At 39.8% G+C, this 20,878-nt stretch overlaps 1 protein-coding gene across 4 annotated transcripts in view; it reads left to right on the plus strand.

Annotated features, from left to right (window-relative positions):
- Positions 1–20,878, plus strand: part of PLD5 (phospholipase D family member 5) — a 411,506-nt gene that overhangs the window by 201,232 nt on the left and 189,396 nt on the right. The window contains exon 1 of one of the 4 annotated variants that reach the window (XM_047841566.1): positions 20,708–20,807. The exons of the other annotated variants lie outside the window; for them this stretch is intronic. The gene's annotated coding sequence lies outside the window, so the exon portion shown is untranslated. Of the gene's footprint in view, positions 1–20,707; positions 20,808–20,878 lie in introns of those variants that run through there. 4 annotated transcript variants of the gene reach the window in all.

Consider the following 20,878-nt stretch of genomic DNA (forward strand, 5'->3'; position numbering starts at 1 on the left):
GGAACAGGTATGATAGATGTTTTTAAAGACACTATTACTGTAAGCCACTAAATTCAGGAGTATGTGATTCATTAAGTATGCTGGAAGAGAAGTGAAAGAACCTCATTGGTTTCTCTGGGAAAATATCCAAGAGCCAGGAGTCCTGTATGTCTATCCACACTTGTAGAATAAATAGTGAGACAGGTGACAAAAATATGGACTTGTCTGCTCACAACATGTGTGTTTAGGGAACATGGGACCAGGCTGAAGCTTGGCCTGCAATGGAGTCTACTACTTGAAAGCATCCTGGCACAATTGCTGCTGCTGACTTATGTCCCAGCCACACAAGAATGCTTTTGGTTTAGAACCCCTGCTGAGGGTGACTTTTTGCCTTAAAAGAAAAATTCAAGGGAAGATGGCAGCGTAGGATGACGCTGGGCTCACCACGTCCTGCAGATCACTTAGATTCCACCCACACCTGCCTAAATAACCCAGAAAATCGCCAGAAGACTAGCAGAATGGATTCTCTGGAGCCAATCATAGACGAGAGGCCCACAGAAGAGTGTAGGAAGGGCAGAGAGGTGGTGTGTGCTACACGGACTGGTGGGAGGGAGCCAGGGCAGAAGGGCATCCCGCCGCCAAAGCAGAGACCCCTGAGTCTGGCTTGCAAAAGCGGAGGGGCCGGATGGAGTGTGTTCGGACAGCAAGCAGGACTTAACATCTGGAAGGCTATAAGTTAACAGATCTGCTCAGAGAGCGGGAGGACTGGAGGACAACGGGAGGGAGAGTTGTTGAGCCCCAGACGACAGGGGTCAGCTTGGCGGGGAACAAAGGCGCTCACCAGCGCCATCTCCCTTGCCCATCCCCCAGCCAAAATCCCAAAGGGAACGAGTTCCCCTCACGGAACTTGCTTGCACCACGCAAACACCCAACTCTGTGCTTCTGCTGATCCATCCCTCCAGCGGGTCTGACTCCCTCCTGGTGCTGCAGGGCCCCTCCTGAAGCAGATCTCCAAAGGAAAACCGAGCTGAGCCTGCCCCTCCCACCCCTGTGCACCTTGCCAATCCACCCCAGCTAATATGCCAGATCCCCAGCGCCACAAGCCTGGCAGTGTGCAAGTAACCCAGATGGGCCATGCCACCCCACAGTGAATCCCGCCCCTAGGAGAGGGGAAGAGAAGGTGCACACCAGTCGACTGCAGACCCAGTGGTGGGCTGGGGGCAGACATCAGGTCTGACTGCGGCCCCGCCCACCAAGGCAAGTTATTCAAAACAGCACAGGGGAAGTGCTCCGCAGTTCCGCACCAATCCAGGGACTATCCAAAATGACGAAACGGAAGAATTCCCCTCAAAAACACCTCCAGGAAATAACGACAGCTAATGAACTGACCAAAAGCGATTTAAAAAATGTAACAGAAAGTGAATTTAGAATAATAGTCATAAAATTAATCGCTGGGCTTGAAAACAGTATAAAGGACAGCAGAGAATCTATTGCTACAGAGATCAAGGGACTAGGGAACAGCCAGGAGGAGCTAAAAAATGCTATTAATGAGCCGCAAAATAAAATGGAGATGACCACAGCTCAGATTGAAGAAGCAGAGGAGAGAATAGGTGAACTAGAAGATAAAATTATGGAAAAAGAAGAAGCTGAGGAAAAGAGAGATAAAAAAATCCAGGAGTATGAGGGGAAAATTAGAGAACTAAGTGATGCACTAAAGAGAAATAATATACGCATAATTGGTATTCCAGAGGAGGAAGAGAGAGGGAAAGGTGCTGAAGGTATACTTGAAGAAATAATAGCTGAGAACTTCCCTGATCTGGGGAAGGAAAAAGGCATTAAACGCGAGAGGCAGAGAGAACTCCCTTCAGATGTAACTTGAATCGATCTTCTGCATGACATATCATAGTGAAACTGGCAAAATACAAGGATAAAGAGAAAATTCTGAAAGCAGCTAGGGATAAACATGCTCTAACATATAAAGGGAGACCTATAAGACTCATGGCGGATCTCTCTACTGAAACTTGGCAGGGCATAAAGGAATGGCAGGAAATCTTCAATGGGATGAACAGAAAAAATATGCAGCCAAGAATCCTCTATCCAGCAAATCTGTCATTTAGAATAGAAGGAGAGATAAAAGTGTTCCCAAACAAACAAAAACTGAAGGAATTCATCACCACTAAACCAGCACTACAAGAGATCCTAAGGAGGATCCTGTGAGACAAAGTACCAGAGACATCGCTACAAGCATGAAACCTACAGACATCACAATGACTCTAAACCCTTATCTTTCTATAATAACACTGAATGTAAATGGACTAAATGTGCCAACCAAAAGACATAGCGTATTAGAATGGATAAAAAAAACCAGACCCATCTATTTGCTGTCTACAAGAGACTCATTATAGACCTGAGGACACTTTCATATTGAAAGTGAGGGAATGGAGAACTATTTATCATGCTACTGCAAGTCAAAAGAGAGCTGAAGTAGCCATACTTATATCAGACAAACTAGACTTTAAATTAAAGGCTATAACAAGAGATAAAGAAGGGCATTATATAATAATTACAGGCTCTATCCATCAAGAAAAACTAACAATTATAAATGTCTATGCGCCGAATACGGGAGCCCCCAAATATATAAAACAATTACTCACAAACATAAGCAACCTTATTGACAAGAATGTGGTAATTGCAGGGGACTTTAATACCCCACTTACAACAATGGATAGACCATCTAGACACATGGTCAATAAAGAAACAAGGGCCCACATTGGATCAGATGGACTTGACAGATATATTTAGAACTCTGCATCCCAAAGCAACAGAATATACTTTCTTCTCGAGTGCACATGGAACATTCTCCAAGATAGATCACATACTGGATCACAAAACAGCCCTTCATAAGTATGCAAGAATTGAGATCATACCATGCATACTTTCAGACCACAATGTAATGAAGCTTGAAATCAACCACAGGAAAAAGTCTGGAAAACCTCCAAAAGCATGGAGGTTAAAGAACACCCTACTAAAGGATGAATGGGTCAACCAGGCAATTAGAGAAGAAATTTAAAAATATATGGAAACAAACAAAAATGAAAATACAACAATCCAAATGCTTTGGGATGCAGTGAAGGCAGTCCTGAGAGGAAAATACATTGCAATCCAGGCCTATCTCAAGAAACAAGAAAAATCCCAAATACAAAATCTAACAGCACACCTAAAGGAAATAGAAGCAGAGCAGCAAAGACACCCTAAACCTAGCAGAAGAAGAGAAATAATAAAGATCAGAGCAGAAATAAACAATATAGAATCTAAAAATCTGTAGAGCAGATCAATGAAACCAAGAGTTGATTTTTTGAAAAAATAAACAAAATTGATAAACCTCTAGCCAGGCTTCTCAAAAAGAAAAGGGAGATGACCCAAATAGATAAGATCATGAATGAAAATGGAATTATTACAACCAATCCCTCAGAAATACAAGCAATTATCAGGAAATACTATGAAAAATTATATGCCAACAAACTGGACAACCTGGAAGAAATGGACAAATTCCTAAACACCCACACACTTCCAAAACTCAATCAGGAGGAAATAGAAAGCTTGAACAGACCCATAACCAGCGAAGAAATTGAATCAGTCATCAAAAATCTCCCAACAAATAAGAGTCCAGGACCAGATGGCTTCCCAGGGGAGTTCTACCAGATGTTTAAAGCAGAGATAATACCTATCCTTCTCAAGCTATTCCAAGAAATAGAACGGGAAGGAAAACTTCCAGACTCATTCTATGAAGCCAGTATTACTTTGATTCCTAAACCAGACAGAGACCCAGTAAAAAAGAGAACTACAAGCCAATATCCCTGATGAATATGGATGCAAAAATTCTCAATAAGATACTAGCAAATCGAATTCAACAGCTTATAAAAAGAATTATTCACCATGATCAATTGGGATTCATTCCTGGGATGCAGGGCTGGTTCAACATTCGCAAATCAATCAACGTGATACATCACATTAATAAAAGAAGATAAGAACCATATGATCCTGTCAATTGATGCAGAAAAAGCATTTGACAAAATTCAGCATCCTTTCTTAATAAAAAACCTCGAGAAAGTCAGGATAGAAGGAACATACTTAAACATCATAATAGCCATTTATGAAAAGCCCCCAGCTAATATCATCCTCAATGGGGAAAAACTGAGAGCTTTCCCCCTGAGATCAGGAACACAACAGGGATGTCCACTCTCACCGCTGTTGTTTAACATAGTGTTGGAAGTGCTAACATCAGCAATCAGACAACAAAAGGAAATCAAAGGCATCAAAATTGGCAAAGAGGAAGTCAAACTTTCACTTTTTGCAGATGACATGATAATATACATGGAGAACCCGATAGACTCTACCAAAAGTCTGCTAGAACTGATACATGAATTCAGCAAAGTCACAGGATACAAAATCAATGTACAGAAATCAGTTGCATTATTATACACTAATAATGAAGCAACAGAAAGACAAATAAAGAAACTGATCCCATTCACAATTGCACCAAGAAGCATAAAAAACCTAGGAATAAATCTAACCAAAGATGTACAAGATCTGTATGCTGAAAACTATAGAAAGCTTATGAAGAAAATTGAAGAAGCTATAAAGAAATGGAAAAACATTCCATTCATGGGTTGGTAGAATAAATACTGTTAAAATGTCAATACTACCCAAAGCTGTCTACACATTCAGTGCAATCCCAATCAAAATTACACCAGCATTCTTCTCGAAGCTAGAACAAGCAATCCTAAAATTCATATGGAACCACAAAAGGCCCCGAATAGCCAAAGTAATTTTGAAGAAGACCAAAGCAGGAGGCATCACAATCCCAGACTTTAGCCTCTACTACAAGGCTGTAATTATCAAGGCAGCATGGTATTGGCACAAAAACAGACACATAGAACAATGGAATAGAATAGAGACCCCAGAACTAGACCCACAAAAGTATGGCCAACTCATCTTTGACAAAGCAGGAAAGAATATCCAGTGGAAAAAAGACAGTCTCTTTAACAAAAGGTGCTGGGAGAACTGGACAGCAACATGCAGAAGAATGAAACTAGACCACTTTCTTACACCATTCACAAAAATAAACTCAAAATGGATAAAGGACCTGAATGTGAGACAGGAAACCATCAAAACCCTAGAGGAGAAAGCAGGAAAAGACCTCTCTGACCTCAGCCATAGCAATTTCTTACTTGACACATCCCAAAGGCAAGGGAATTAAAAGCAAAAATGAACTATTGGGATTTCATGAAGATAAAAAGCTTCTGCACAGCAAAGGAAACAATCAACAAAACTAAAAGGCAACCAATGGAATGGGAAAAGATATTTGTAAATGACCTATCAGACAAAGGGCTAGTATCCAAAATCTATAAATAGCTCACCAAACTCCACACCCGAAAAACAAATAATCCAGTGAAGAAATGGGTAGAAAACATGAATAGACACTTCTCTAAAGAAGACATCCGGATGGCCAACAGGCACATGAAAAGATGCTCAACATCGCTCCTCATCAGGGAAATACAAATCAAAACCACACTCAGATATCACCTCACGCCAGTCAGAGTGGCCAAAATGAACAAATCAGGAGACTATAGATGCTGGAGAGGATGTGGAGAAACGGGAACCCTCTTGCACTGTTGGTGGGAATGCAAATTGTTGCAGCCACTCTGGAAAACAGTGTGGAGGTTCCTCAAAAAATTAAAAGTAGACCTACCCTATGACCCAGCAGTAGCACTGCTAGGAATTTACCCAAGGGATACAGGAGTACTGATGCATAGGGGCACTTGTACCCCAATGTTCATAGCAGCACTCTCAACAATAGCCAAATTGTGGAAAGAGACTAAATGTCCATCAACTGATGAATGGATAAAGAAATTGTGGTTTATATACACAATGGAGTACTACGTGGCAATGAGAAAGAATGAAATATGGCCCTTTGTAGCAATGTGGATGGAACTGGAGAGTGTGATGCTAAGTGAAATAAGCCATACAGAGAAAGACAGATACCATATGTTTTCACTCTTATGTGGATCCTGAGGAACTTAACAGAAACCCATGGGGGAGGGGAAGAAAAAAAAAAAAGAGAGAGAGAGAGAGGTTAGAGTGGGAGAGAGCCAAAGCATAAGAGACTCTTAAAAACTGAGAACAAATTGAGGGTTGATGGGGGGGGGGGGGGGGGGCGGGGAGGGAAGGGTAGGTGATGGGCATTGAAGAGGGCATCTTCTGGGATGAGCACTGGGTGTTGTATGGAAACCAATTTGACAATAAATTTCATATATTAAAAAATAAAAAAATAAATTAAAAAAAACTCACAGGGAAAAAAAATTTAAAAAAAATAAAAGAAAAATTCAATCCTATAACCAAGTAAGCTTTGGCATTTAGTGGGCATTGAAAGAACTATCAAGTGTGCTGTTATCTAGATTCAATTTTTTTAAGTTTATTTATTAATTTTTGAGAGAGAGAGAAAAAACATGAGGATGAATGGGGGAGGGGCAGAGAGAGGGAGAGAGAGAATCCCAAGCAGGTACAACAGTGTCAGAACAGAACCCAAGGTGGAGCCCAATCCCACAAACCATGAGATCATTACCTTAGCCGAAATCAAGAGTCAGACACTCGATTGACTGAGCCACCCATGCTCAAATTTCATTTGTTATCTTTTGCCTTGTATTATGACAAGATGTTCTTTTTGACCTTCAGGTACAATATTTTTCCATACTCCAGGAAAAAAAAATAAATTATTTATTCCACTCAGACAGGACCTTGCTCAAAATATCCTTGTTGAACAATAATAAAAGCCTTGGAAATTTCCATTTTCATGCTTACACTTGACCAGAAATGACTGACTGAATTCCAATTAGAGAATTTTTCCCATGGAGGAAAAAAAAAATGGGGAGAAGAAGTATTGTGAAGTTTGAGTTCTAGAAAAACTGTCTGCATGTTCTCCATAGTTTCTACTTTAGAGTGTTTCCTCTTTCTCACTTTAAGGTTCCATTTGCTAAAATGTTGTCCTCCCCTCTCATGGAAATGCCAGTGTTCCCTCGATTGCTCATAAGTCTTTTTCTCTTTTCTATTTTTGCCTTAGGCCATAATTTTATCCTTTCTGTTCCCTTCCTGCTCCTCACCTCCCTCCTTCCCCCACCTCACTCCTCCATATCCCAAAATACAAATGCAGAAGAGGGTACGTGACATGTTCAAGCTTGAGAGCGGTGGTCAGGGCTAACCAAGAGAAGAGGAGAATCATTCTTTTATGTTCCTAAACTTGAATGATTAGGCTATTACTATTTCCTTATAGGATAAGGATCATGGAGTGTGTTAAAAGGTTTGAAATACTTAAAAATGACTTATTATTATAAGTGACTCCTGGTAGCAATAGTTTGAAAATATTAAGATATTTAGAAGTTAATGTTTTCTCTTCCCCCCATTTGACATTTTAAACGGGAAGCAGATTGCTCACATGTAACTTTAGTTTCGTTACATCAGCAAATTATTCTTCATATTATATATAATGATATCTACATGTGTATATATATAGCTTGTAATATATAGCATATATATAAATATATATATATCTTGTAATACATAGCATATATATATATGTAGCTTGTAATATTTTTAATACATTTAAATAGTTTTCTGAGTTTAAAATTGTGTGATTTAGAATCTTAACTCTCGGAAGGGGTCTTAAGGAATCTCTCTGGGACCCTTATTGTTTTCTATGTGAGTAAATCATGTTCAAAGAAATAATTTGAATAAGAGACAGACTCTGGCCTAGAACCAAGTTCCTGTGGCTCCTGGTTCAGCATTTCTTTTACTAAACCCTAATGTCTCCTACACAGATTCTAATTATGTCTTATGAATTTTTAAACTTCCAAGATTAGAGAATTGCAAGATTGAAGATTTTCATAGACTCGTTGTAATGAGAGCAAATATAAATTAGAAGGTGATTGGAAATGAATCAGGAGCCCAAATTTATAGCTTCTCAGATGCTACTTAAATTAAAAAGTTAATTATAATGTGAATATGAATGAAAGGTTTATTGCTCATTATTTAAAATATCTACATATTTATAAGAAACTTCATAGAAAGTGCTTCGATGTTCATTTCCCTTGTGTCTATAATACACAATAATGCTATCATACTTTGTAATAGAGTTCATAAGTGTTAAATATTTCTAAATTCATCAAGAGTTCAAGTAGGGAAATTATACCCCTTGGAGCACTGAACACTCTTTTAAAGGATTGATAACAGCTGCTGGAGAAAATAAAAGCCAGCTTTGGCTAATTAATACAGTCCTTTCAGGATTAAAAATCCGTCAGTGTATTGATGGAGTATAGACAATTATTGGTAGAGGTAATAAATATGTCTTATTATGTAGCCAAAGGAGAAGGAAGAAGAAGCATGGCTCGCTTGTGTTTAGTGGTGTTGGAACTCACACTGTCACCCCCACCCTATCAGCAGCAGGGCTGGGTTTATGGCATTGCCTCACAGTCACCTGCACATACAAGAACGGTGTGTTGAGCAGGGCAGATTTTGGTGCCGGACAGAATAAGATTTGAAACTGATTCTGCTGCTGACTTGTGACTTTGGGACTCTCACATTGCACTCTTTTCCTGGGCCTCATTGTCTTCATCAAAAATGGGAATCCTAATACCTGTGTCACAAAGTATACTTGCTTGTCTGCAAAGTACTTGGCACATGGACATTCGCAATAAATAGCAGCTGTTGCCATGATTGTCATCATCACCACTTTTGCAATTTTTCAATTTTCAGCTGTATTGGGAAAAATTTTTCCCCCACTTCTACGTCTCCTTTACATGCAGAGCACACTAAATGTGCGGGGATTTTCCCCACACCAGTTCTGTGTGACACCAGATGGGTGTCCAACAATCTAACGCAGTTCTGACACTGTCTACTTGGAGATCGGATCTCATACGTTCAGGGTTCAACCCAAAAGCCTGCCCCACACTTTAGGCACTTAGGTGCCAATTGCAAGTCGTAGGTCCCAGGTTACTCACAACTTCTGTCTCATTTGGCTCCAAATTGGAGGTTCTCGTGACTCCTTCCTTGAGTTCAACTGATTTGCTAGAACAACTCACAGAACTCAAGGAAACACTTACTCCTGTTTACCAGTTACAAAGGAACAGCCAGATGAAGAGATACTTAGGGAGGTTTGAGAAGGTCCCGAGTGCAGGAGCTTCTGTCCCCATGAGTTAGGTTGGGTCACCGTCATGGTACATGGATGTGTTCACCCTCCAGCTCCATACTATTGGGATTTTGATGGAGGCTTCATCACCTAGGCACAGTGGCTCATTAACTCCCTTTTCAGCTCTTCTTCTCTCTCTTGAGATGGGGTGTGGGGGGGGACGGACAGGGCTGAAGTTTTCCGGCTTGTAATAATGGGCTGGTCTTTCTTGTGACCATCTCTCATCTTGAAGCCATCCAGGAGCTTCTCTGAGTCACCTCATTATACCAAAGATACTCCTGTCACCCAGGAACTAACCAGGGTTTCAGGAGCCCTGTGTCAGGAACCAGGGGCAGAGACCAATGTCTTTTTTTTTTTTCTATTATTTCACAGTGGATGTATGGGTATTCTTGTGCATTTTTTTCAGGAATAGTTTTTAATGTTCATGTTTCCCCATTTCTTATTTTCACCTTTTCTAAGTTGGGCAGTAGCATCCTTTTGGCGGAGATCCGTTATACAAGCTAGGATTTTGTTCCGCTCATGGCACTGCAGGCTGCTAAAATAGTTAAAACACAGGGGGGATTTGGCTTTATCCTCTGTGTCCAGACCACATGCACCATTAGCACCTAGAACTTCCTTTTCAGTGTCATTTTAAATCTCTCACCAGGAATGAATAAGCCATCGAATGAACCTTTGCCCTACAAACTGATAATGAGGAAAGAGTAAATGGTGGCTTAGCCCAGTTCCCTTAACTCCTCGAGCCCTCCTCTGGGAAGCTTAATGCGATTCTCTATCAAAAATTTATGGTAGATTCCATTTCCTGACCAGGGAGTGGGTGTGTGGATGTCATATAAAGGGTTTCATGGGATGAGTTAAGCCTTACGTGGACTTCCTGTTTTTAGTCTGTACGTGAAACAAAACAAAAGTGTGTCCATAAATATATGTGTATTTTAACAAACATTTTTCTTGGTATATGAGTGGAGTTTTCTGTTTGTTGCATAGTAAGTGAGTTTGTGGTCTTTGTGGAACATTTTAAATTTTAATTTTTTATGTTTTTTTTTACTTAGACAGGTGTGTGTAGGCAGACAGGCACAGGTCTTGTTCCAAATAACACTGGTCAGAGACCACAGCTTCTTGCTTTCAGAGCAGTTTCATACTGTGGCCTCTGATCCCTGCCACAATGAGCCAGTCAGAGCTGAAGGATGCTCCATATGAAGCCCAAGAAATTCCTGGAATGTAAGTTTTATGGGCTAGAGCATGGTTCTAAGTCACAGTATCTGTCTGACCCACTAGAAGAAGACCAAATCCTTGGGTTTACATCTTAGCCCAAAACTCAGATTTGAAAGAAATTCCAGGAGCGCTTGGGTGGCTCAGTTGGTTCAGTGTCTGACTCTTGATTTTGGCTCAGGCCATGATCTCACGGCTCATGGGATTGAACCCACATCAGGCTCTGTGCTGGCGGTGCAGAGCCTGCTTGGGATTCTCTCTCTCTCCCTGTCCCTCTCCTGCTCACATTCTCTCACCCTTCAAATAAACTTAAAAAAATAAGTAAAAGAAATTCCATTCACATCATCAAATCAAACCAAATCCTCACTGGCCTGCCAGGCGGATGGCTACCAGGCATTTGGTCTCAGCACCAACTGCCCCAAATTGTACAATATCCTGGAGGCTTTCCAGCCCCCAGACCATCAGGAAGCCCCTCTGGTAATGCTGCTTGTCTGTTCTGGTTACCTCTAGGCTCCACTGGCACAGCCTCGTTGCCCTTCCACTTTGGGGACTACGTGGGACCAGTGGCACTCCAGGGTCCAGGGTGCAGCCTCCCTGGGTCCAGCAGATGACCTTCCCAGGCAGGCCTGAGGCCACGTGGTGGGTCCTGTGCTGCTTGCAAGACCCACTGACTTGTCACCCTCTCTGATCATGGGGACTCTCTCCTCTCTACCTCGGTGTTTCTCAGAGTCACTTCCCTGTTCTTTTCCACTAGGGGACACACAGCATCCTCTCTTTAACAGTTCAGGGGGGTGGGATAGCAAAATATAGAAAGGGAAGTAGCTCATGGGCAGCCTCTGCTTTTGATCCTGAACTGGACCTCTCATGAGGTCTTGAGTTTCTCCAGGCAACAATGAAGGATTGATACCTTCTGCATACTGCATGCTTTGAATATGCATGCTTTGAAAGGTCCAAACACAGAAAGTAGGTAAGTTAATGAATGTGCACACAGGAAATATCTTAGTTGCAGAAAATATCAACTGGTTACAGTGTTGACCCTGTGCCAGGGAGCTGGAAGACAGAGCGAGAGTCTTAAACTTTACATGGGGATCGTCGGTATCATTTGCATTCTCTTGATCTATACATGTAATGCTTTGAAAAATTGGAAGAAGTTTCCTTGAATCTTGCAAAACTAGGTTAATTGATGTAAGTCCCCATCCCATTTCCCCCAGCCTCCACTCAGTGGTCTTCTAATCAATCGGTACCCTGCTGTGACTTGTGCCCTTTGCAACCCTTTCCCCACAAAAGTCATTACAAAATTGTCTCATCCCCTTTAGTATCTCAGTTCAGAAGAAACTTAAGCCATATTCGGACTGTGAAAAGACACATTTAGAAAAACTATTTTAAACCTCTGGAAATAGCACATGTTGTGCCAGATGATGCTGCCCGCCCTTGGTGGACTTGGAATATAGCTGCCCGAATTGTCTCTGCTGAGCAGCTATGCTCTGCAGCCCACAGGGCCCCCTGTGGAGAACTCAGGATTTACAGCTGGTGATTTACCATTGCTGACCTCCACATGGGCCACTGGGTTGACACTTCACCTGCTTTTGAAAGTTATTCTTGGGTTCTAGAAGTATTATCAGCTGCATACAACTTTCCTTAACAGGAAGCTGCTGTGTTCCTCTGAGGAGCCCTTCCCAGGTCTGCCTTATTTTAAAGTTTTGAGGAGTCCCTTTGTGGCAGAGACTTTATCCCAAACAAGGTGTTGGGCTCTTTGGTGGCCACCAGGCAGCTTACCCTTTAGCTGGTATCAGTGGGAGACTCATTAATCTGACATAGCCTATGGTGGGCAAAAAAGAATTTGCCAAATAATGAGATTTATTAATGTGGCCTCAAAGTCTGAGACTTGCTGAGATTCAAGACAGAGAAAGAAGGGGAAAAAATGCATATAATCTCCTACTCATGGAAATGAACTTAACACTAGCCCCGAGCAATGATAGAGCAAAGCTTACCAGCTTCATAGTTACTAAATAACATCTACTAGTAAAGACATGAATGGCAGTCCTACCTTTTCTTGGCCCTTTCTTTGAAAACAAGTACTAGAACTAATTGTTGGTAAGTCTTCAATTACTAAAAATTTCACTGTGCTTTAAAGAGACAACTTGAATCCAAAAAGTGAGTCATGAACTTACTTTAAAGTAAATCGAGGAGTAAATCTTGAACTCTACAGTGTTGGACTAACTTCTTATATCATCTACCAAGTAGTATTTGAGGGTCCTAGGGCAAAATTTAAAATCATAAAAAAAATTCTATTCAGTGTGTTCGAATTCCAGAAAAAAAAAAGTCTTTATCCATTTTAGAAACATGCTCAACAAAGTGAAATAGGTTTGGGTTAGCTAGAAAATGTAATTAGCTTTATGTTCTGGTTGGCCTCAAAGTTTTAACTTCGGTTTCATCCTGTCTGCAACCCCAGTTGTTAGCAGTACTTGGAGGACCATCCTGAGAGGCATCTTAAGGCCAAGGCAAAGCCAGGAAAGAATGTTGTGATTGATTTTCAGTGCCTGTGTTGGGCATGGAGTGGGGATCAGAAGCACATATTTGTCATACTAGCCATGAGTTCTCTTTCAGAAATAGAATTGGGATTCCTGAGTCAACAAATAAGGCATTTGACTAACAGCAGTCATGAACATTTTCTCAGTGTATTTTGTCTATTGTATTTGTTCATCCTAGATTCTGACCCATGGTCCTTCATTCCATCAAAATACACAGAGGAACTGAATACTTTAGAATCCCAACTCATGTCCAGACTCTACTTATAAGGGTCTCTGAGGGGGCTCAATAAATAACATCCTTCTTCCTGAACAAATTGACAGTTCTGACAAGGAGTAGCAGGTGGAGGTTAAATGATCTCCTTTTGGATCAAGTCTGCATTGGGAGATGTAACTTAATGTGAGATCACATGGTCTTCCTGATTGAACCAAAGAATCAAGCAGGCTTAGCACCCAGTTGCAGCCAGCACTGTCTAGGGCGAGTTGGGACATGAAGGGGCTTGTCCAGGCAAGGCTGTGGTTGGTGGAGAAGAGGTGAGGAGTCAAGATGAATACTCTTTGTCCATCTCCTAGTTAGGTAATTCACTTCTTTCCAGGAACAGGGTGAGTAATGGTCTGGAGAAATGCAAAGTTTTGTCACACCACCCACTGGAGCCCCCTTGAGCCTGGAGATGGCAACAGGAATGGGCAGAAGAATTTCCTCCAGTAGTACCCATATCCCTATATGCTTTGTCTTCAGTGTCTGTCCCGCATCTCTGCACTCTTCGCCATTTCCATGACTTCCCTCCTATTTCGAGCCACCATCATCTTTCCTGTAGGCTCTAAACTGTTGCAGTGTCTTCTCCCCTGTCTCCTGCTGTGACCTTCATCCCCATGCAGCCCCCGTGGTTCTTGTGGGGAAGTTACAAAAGTCAGGATATCCTTTGAAAAGACAAATCGTATAACGGCCCACTCCTGTCCTGTCCAATCCACTTCATGTCTTCCCTTCACACTTAGTGTAAATCGTGATGGGATGTTCACAAACTTTGTGTAATCCCTAGGGTTCAGCACACACTACCTCAGAATAGGGCACCTTGGCATAGGGAATATTTTAAGCTGGGGCAATTTGAGAAGCAGCATGTGAAGGAAGGACTTTCTGATCTTCCCCAAAGCAGGTCATAGCACCCTCGGGTGAGTAGTGCCCTCCTGATACCCGAGGAAAGGAGCGTCCCTATCCCCAAAGATGAAAGACACAGAGAGGTGTCTAAATGAACAGGCTTTGCGGGTTTCCCCCAAGTTACTACACGTACCTCATATCCTTTGTCCTATCACATGTTCCACAGCTTCATCAAACACTCAGTCTTCATCAAACCTAATATAAAAATGCACAGGTTCAACCATGTTTTTGGGTCTTTGTTTCCTTATGAAGACTCCCATGTGGTGTGAAATTTACATTAAGTAAATTTGCATGCTTTCCCCTAATTAATCTGTCTTTTGAGACTCGGCCAAGAACTTAAAAGAGTGGAGGAAAAGGATACTTTCATCTCCTGCATAATCTAGCAGTGGGCAACCCCTTTGACCTTTGCTCTGTCCTTCTCCACTTCACTCCCTAGATTTCACCATACTGGCCTCCTTGCTGTTCTTGTCACACTCCAACCTCATTGCTGCCTTGATTCTTTCTCGACTGTTAGTCCTTTCTGCCCTGACCACTCTGCCCCCTAAATTTGCATCTCAGCTCAACATTACAGCTTCAGAAGGGCTGTCTCTGGCTGCCAGTCTAAACAAGCAGCCCTCCCTGTGACCTCTACCACGTGGTCCAGTTTACTTCCCTCATTTACCCCATCTTTTCTTCTGTCTGCTCGCTCATGTATTACCTGTGCCCTCCACCTATAGGATTGTGCACCCCAGGAGACCAGGGCTGCGTCAGGTATGCTTTTCAGCACTGGGGACAGAGCACATTATGCACCTGGCTCTACACAAATACAGTCCAATGGGAGATGAATAAGTGACCCAGAATTGCTGGACAGATTATGTCCTGAATTTTTTATTCAAAGAATATGATTGAGTAGGGATTGCATGTTTGTGAAAAACTGACTGGGTAAGAATAAATCCTAACAGAAAGGGAGTCTGCTGGTCTCTCTACCATTTGCTGTCATGGACATTGTGCCCCTGGGTGTCTGCGGACCTGATTCACTGAAGATGTATTGAGGATGTAGAAGGAAAGTGGCATCTCCTACCTCTGTCTGGATGCAGTCACACTACCCAGGCTAATGTCTGGGCTCTACTACTCCCTAGCTGTGTGCCCTTGCACCATTACTTAAACTCCTCGGGTCTCAATTTCCTCATTCATAAAATGGGAATAATAACAGTACCTGCTTCTGAGAATTATGGTAAGCATGAATTAATAGAGTCAGTAAATCTGCTGAACATGGTGCCTGACACAAAACAAGCACTCAATAAACGTTGTTCAGTTATAGTAGTGGTGATAGTATAGTTGCTATTTTGCCAAGTATCAAAGGGTAAGAACTGTCTTGAATGCAAGGTTGTTCTTGTTTTCAATTATCTGCTTTAGGTCTTTGAGAACAGGGGCTCTTTATCACTGAACTTCCTGCTTCTTTGTTCAGATCTAACATTGGGAAAATATCAAAAGGCAGGGCATTGAGTTCTACTTTTTTCTTTAAAAAAAAACAACATTAGGTTATATTTAACAATGGTGTTTATAAAGAATATTTTGTTACAGTTCTAATTCTCTGAATAACGGTTATTTGTGGGTACTTATATGTAGTCAAGATTCTTAAAGCTACATGAGAACATCTATCAACCAGTCCCACTCACAGAAACACTTGGAGACATATGAGACATATGTGTCTATATATATTTAGGGGGAGAGAGAGCACGCATGAGCAAGGGAGAGGGATAGAGGGAGAGATAGAGAGAGAATCCTAAGCAGGCTCTGTGCTGAGCATGAGCGCCAATCCCACACGTGGCTCCATCCCACAACCCTGGGATCATGACCTCAGCCAGAATCAAGAATCAGATGCTCAAGCTCAAGTGGCTAAGCTACCCAGGCACCCCAGAATACATTTACATTTTAAATGTCTACATGTTATAAAAATATAATGAATTAGCTAGCTGTATAAATAAGAAATTGTCTACAAAACTTTTATTTAGAAATATGAAGTTGACATTTTGGGATATCCTACTTCAGGAGATATATATATATATATGTATATATACCACTTTCTTCTTTATCCATTCATCTATTGATGGACACTTGGCTGCTTCCATAATTTGGCTACTGTAAGTGATGCTGAAATAAACATAGGGATGCATATATCATTTTAACTTAGTGTCTTAGTGTTCTTTGGGTAAATACCCAGGAGTGGAATTACTAACAATATGGTCATTGTATTTATAATTATCTAAAGAATCTCCACACTGTTTCCCACAATGGCTGCACCCGTTTGCAATCCCACCAACCGTGCATGGGGCTTCCTTTTCCTCTACATCTTTGCCAGCACTTGTGGTTTCTTGTGTTTAGCCATTCTGACAGGTGTGAGGTGATTTCTCAGTGTAGTTTTGATTTGCATTTCGCTAATGATGAGTGATTTTGAGCATCTTTTCATTTGTCTATTGGCCATCTGTACATCTTTGGAGAAATGTCTGTTCGTGTCTTTTTGCTGATTTTTTTTATAGGAATGTTTATTTTTTGGTGTTGAGTTGTAGAAATTTTTTATATATTTTGGATACTAACCCTTTATCTGGTATTTCACTTGCAGATATCTTCTTCTATTCAGTAGGTTGTCTTTTAGTTTTGTTGATTGTTTCCTTCGCTGTGCAGAAGCTTTTTTATTTTGATACAGTCCCAATAGTTTGGTTTTATTTTTCTTTCCTTGCCTTAGGAGACATATCTAGAAAAATGTTGCAATGACCAATGCCAGAGAAATTACTGCTTGTTCTCTTTTGTGGGATTTTTATGGTTTCAGGTCTCACATTTAGGTCTTTAATCCATTTTGCATGTGTTTTTGTGTATGCTGTAAGATAGTGTTGCAGTTTCATTCTTATGCATGTGGCTGTCCAGTGTTCCCAACACCATTTATTGAAGGGACTGTCTTTTCCCATTGGATATTCTTGCCTCCTTTGTTGAAGATTAATTGGCTATAAAATTATGGGCTCATTTCAGGGCCTTCAATTTTGTTCCAGATCTGTGGTGTCTATTTTTGTGTCAGTACTATATTGTTTTGATGACTACAGCTTTGCAGTATAACTTGAAATTAGAGATTGTGATACCTCTAGCTTTGTTCTTCTTTTTCAAGATTTCGTTGGCGATTCAGGGTCTTTTGTGTTTCCATATAAGTTTTTGAATTATTTGTTCTAATTCTGTGAAAAATGCTCGTGATATTTTGATAGGGATTTCACTAAATCTGTACATTGTTTTGGGTAGTACAGACATTTTAACAATATTTGTTCTTCTAATTTATGAGCATGGAATGTCTTTCCACTTCTTTGTGCTGTCTTCAATTTCTTTCATCAGTGTTTTATAGTTTTCAGAATATAGGTCTTTCACCTCCTTGGTTAAGTTTATTCCTAGGTATGTTGTTGTTTTTGGTGCAATTGTAAATGGGTTGTTTGCTTAATTCCTCTTTCTGCTGCTTCATTATTAGTGTGTAAAAATGCAACAGATTTGTGTAGTTGATTTTATATCCTGCAACCTTACTGAATTCATTTATCATTTCTAGTAGTTTTTTGGTGGAGTCTTTCAGGTTTTCTATATATAGTATCATGTTATCTGCAAATAGTGAAAGTTCTACTTGTTCCTTATATTTTGGATGCGTTTTGTTCCTTTTTTCTTGTCTAATTGCTTTGACTAGGAGTTTCAGTACTATGTTGAATAAAAGTGGTGAGAATGGACATCCTTGTTTTGTTTCTGACCTTAGGGGAAAAGCTCTCAATTTTTCACTATTGAGGATGATGTTCACTGTGGATTTTTCATATATGGACTTTATTATGTTGACGTATGTTCTCTCTAAACATACTTTTTGAGGGTTTTTATCACAAATGTATGATATACTTTGTCAAATACTTTCTCTACATCTATTGAAATAATCATATTGCTTTCCCCTTTCTTTTATTGATGTGGTGTTGATCTGTGAATATTGAACCACTCTTGTATCCTGAGAATAAATCCCATTTGATTGTGGTAAGTGATTTTTAAATATATTGTTGGATTTGGTTTGCTAATATTTTGTTGAGGATTTTTGCATCTATGTTCATGAGACATATGGCCTGTAATTCTCTCTTTTCTTTTTTCTTTTCTTTTTTCTTTCTTTCTTTCTTTCTTTCTTTCTTTCTTTTTCTTTCTTTCTTTCTTTTTTTTTTTTTGGTGGTGTCTTTATCTGGTTTTGGTATTATGGTACTGCTGGCCTCATAGAATGAATTTTAGAAGTTTTCCTTCCTCTTCTATCTTTTGGAGTAGTTTAAGAATAGGTTTTAACTCTTCTTCAAGTGCTTGGTAGAATTCATCTGTGAAGCCATCTGGTCCTGGACTTTTATTTGTGGGGAATTTTTTGATTACTGATTCAATGCCATTGCTGAAGTGGTCTGTTCAGATTTTCTATTTCCTTCTGGTTCACTTTGGGGAGGTTATATGTTTCTAGGAATTCATCCATTTCTTCTAGGTTGTCTAATTTCTTGGCATATAATTTTTCATAATATTCTCATAATTTTTTTCTTATAATTCTTTGTGTTTCTGTGGTGTTGGTTGTTGAATAAGTATTCATTTTTAATTTTATTTATTTGAGTTCTCTCTCTCTCTCTCTTTATTTTTTGGAGTGACAGGTTTGTGGTTTATCAGTTTTGTTGTTCTTTTCGAAGAACTAGCCCTTGGTTCCATTGATCTGATCTATTATTTTTATAATTTCTGTTTCATTTATCTCTGCTCTAATCTTTATTATTTCCTTCATTCTACTGGTTTGAGATTTTGTTCTTTTTCTGCCTCTTTAGATGTAAGGTTAGATTGTTTGAGATCCATGTTGCTTCTTGAAGTAGTCCTATAGTGCTATAAACTTCCCTTTAGTAGTTATTTAATCTCCATGTATTTATGCTCATTCCAGATTTTTTCTTGTGGTTGATTTCTAGTTTCATAGTGTTGAGGTCAGAAAAGATACATGGTATGACTTCGATCTTTTTGAATTTGTTGAGATTTGTTTTGTGGTCTAAAATGTGATCTGGAGAATGTTGAATGTACATTTTAAAAGAATGTGTATTCTGTTGTTTTAGGATGGAATGTCCCAAATATATCTGTTAAATACATTTATTCAAAACCACTGTTTCCTTGTTGATGTTCTATTTTGGATGATCTGTCCATCAGTGTAAGTGAGGTTCTAAAGTCCTCTATTATTGTATTACTATCAATTACTTTCCTTATGGTTGTTATTAACTGTTTTATATATTTGGGTGCTTTCATATTGGGTGCATAAATATGTAAAACTGTTACATCTTGTTAGATTGTTCCCCTTATTATATAGTGCCCTTATTTGTCTCTTGTTACAGTTTTGTTTTATTTATTTATTTATTTGTTTGTTTATATACTTACTTAGAGAGTGCATGAGCTGGGAAGAGGGGCAGAGGGAGAGAGAGAGAGAGAGAGAGAGAGAGAGAGAGAGAGAGAGAGAGAGAGAGAAAGAGAGAGAGAGAATCTCAAGCAGGCTCCACACTCTTTGTGGAGCCCAATGTTGGGCTCAATCCCACAACTGTGAGCTGAAATCAAGAGTCAGACACTCAACTTACTGAGTCATCCAGGCATCCCCAATCTTTGTTTTAAAGTCCATTTTGTCCCATATAGCTATTGCTACCCTAGCTTTCCTTTTGACATCCATTTGCATGATAAATACTTCTCAATTCCTTCACTTTCAGTGTATATGTATATTTAAGTCTGAAATGAGTCTCTTGTAGGCAGCATGTAGAAGGGTCTTGTTTTTTTAATACATTCTGTTATCCATGTCTTTTGATTGGAGCATTTAGTCCATTTACATTCAAATAAGTATTGATAGGTGTGTATTGATCGCCATTTTGTTACTTGTTTTATGATTGATTTTGTAGTTCTTCTCTGTACCATTCTTCTCTTGCTCTCTTCTGTCAATGTAACTGGACTTTCTTTTGTTGAATACTTGGATCTCTTTCTCTTTATTTTTTATATATCTACTATTGGTTTTTGATTTGTTGTTGCCATTAGGTTTGTATATAACATCTTCTGTGTATAGCAATCTATAGGAAGTTGATGGTCATTTAAGTTTGAACCCATTCTTTACTTCTCTCCTCCCCCACGTTTTTGTTATGTTGTGTCATACTTTACATACTTTTATTTTGTGAGTCTTTTGGCTGCTTTTTATAGATATACTTATTTTATTGCTTTTGCGTTGCCTTTTCTTACTCTTATGATTTTTTTCTTTCCACTCAAATCTTCCCCTTTAACATTTCTTGTAGGGCTGGTTTTGTGGTAATGAATTCCTTTAACTTTAGTTTGTATGGGAAACGCTATCTCTCCTTCTGTTCTGAACAATTGCCTTGGTAGATAGAGTATTCTTGGCTGCAGATTTTTTCCTCTCAGCACTTGGAATGTATCATGCCACTCCCTCCTTGCCTGCAAAGTTTCTGATAAAAAAATCAGTTGATAGTTTTATGGGGTTTCCCTTGTTTGTAACTGTTTTTCTTTTATCTTGCTGTTTTTAAAATTCTCTCTTTATCACTACTTTTTGCCATTTTAATTAGTATGTGTCTTAGTGTGGACCTCCTTTGGTTGATTTTGTTGGGGGATCTCTGTGCCTCCTGAATTTGAATTTCTGTTTCCTTCCACAGATTTGGAAAGGTTTAAGGTATATTTTTCAAATACATTTTCCTCCCCCTTTTCTCTCTCTTCTCTTTCTAGGATCCATATAAGAATGTT

This window comes from Prionailurus viverrinus, chromosome F1, assembly GCF_022837055.1.
Source record: "Prionailurus viverrinus isolate Anna chromosome F1, UM_Priviv_1.0, whole genome shotgun sequence".
In the NCBI taxonomy this organism is placed as follows: Eukaryota; Metazoa; Chordata; class Mammalia; order Carnivora; family Felidae; genus Prionailurus; species Prionailurus viverrinus.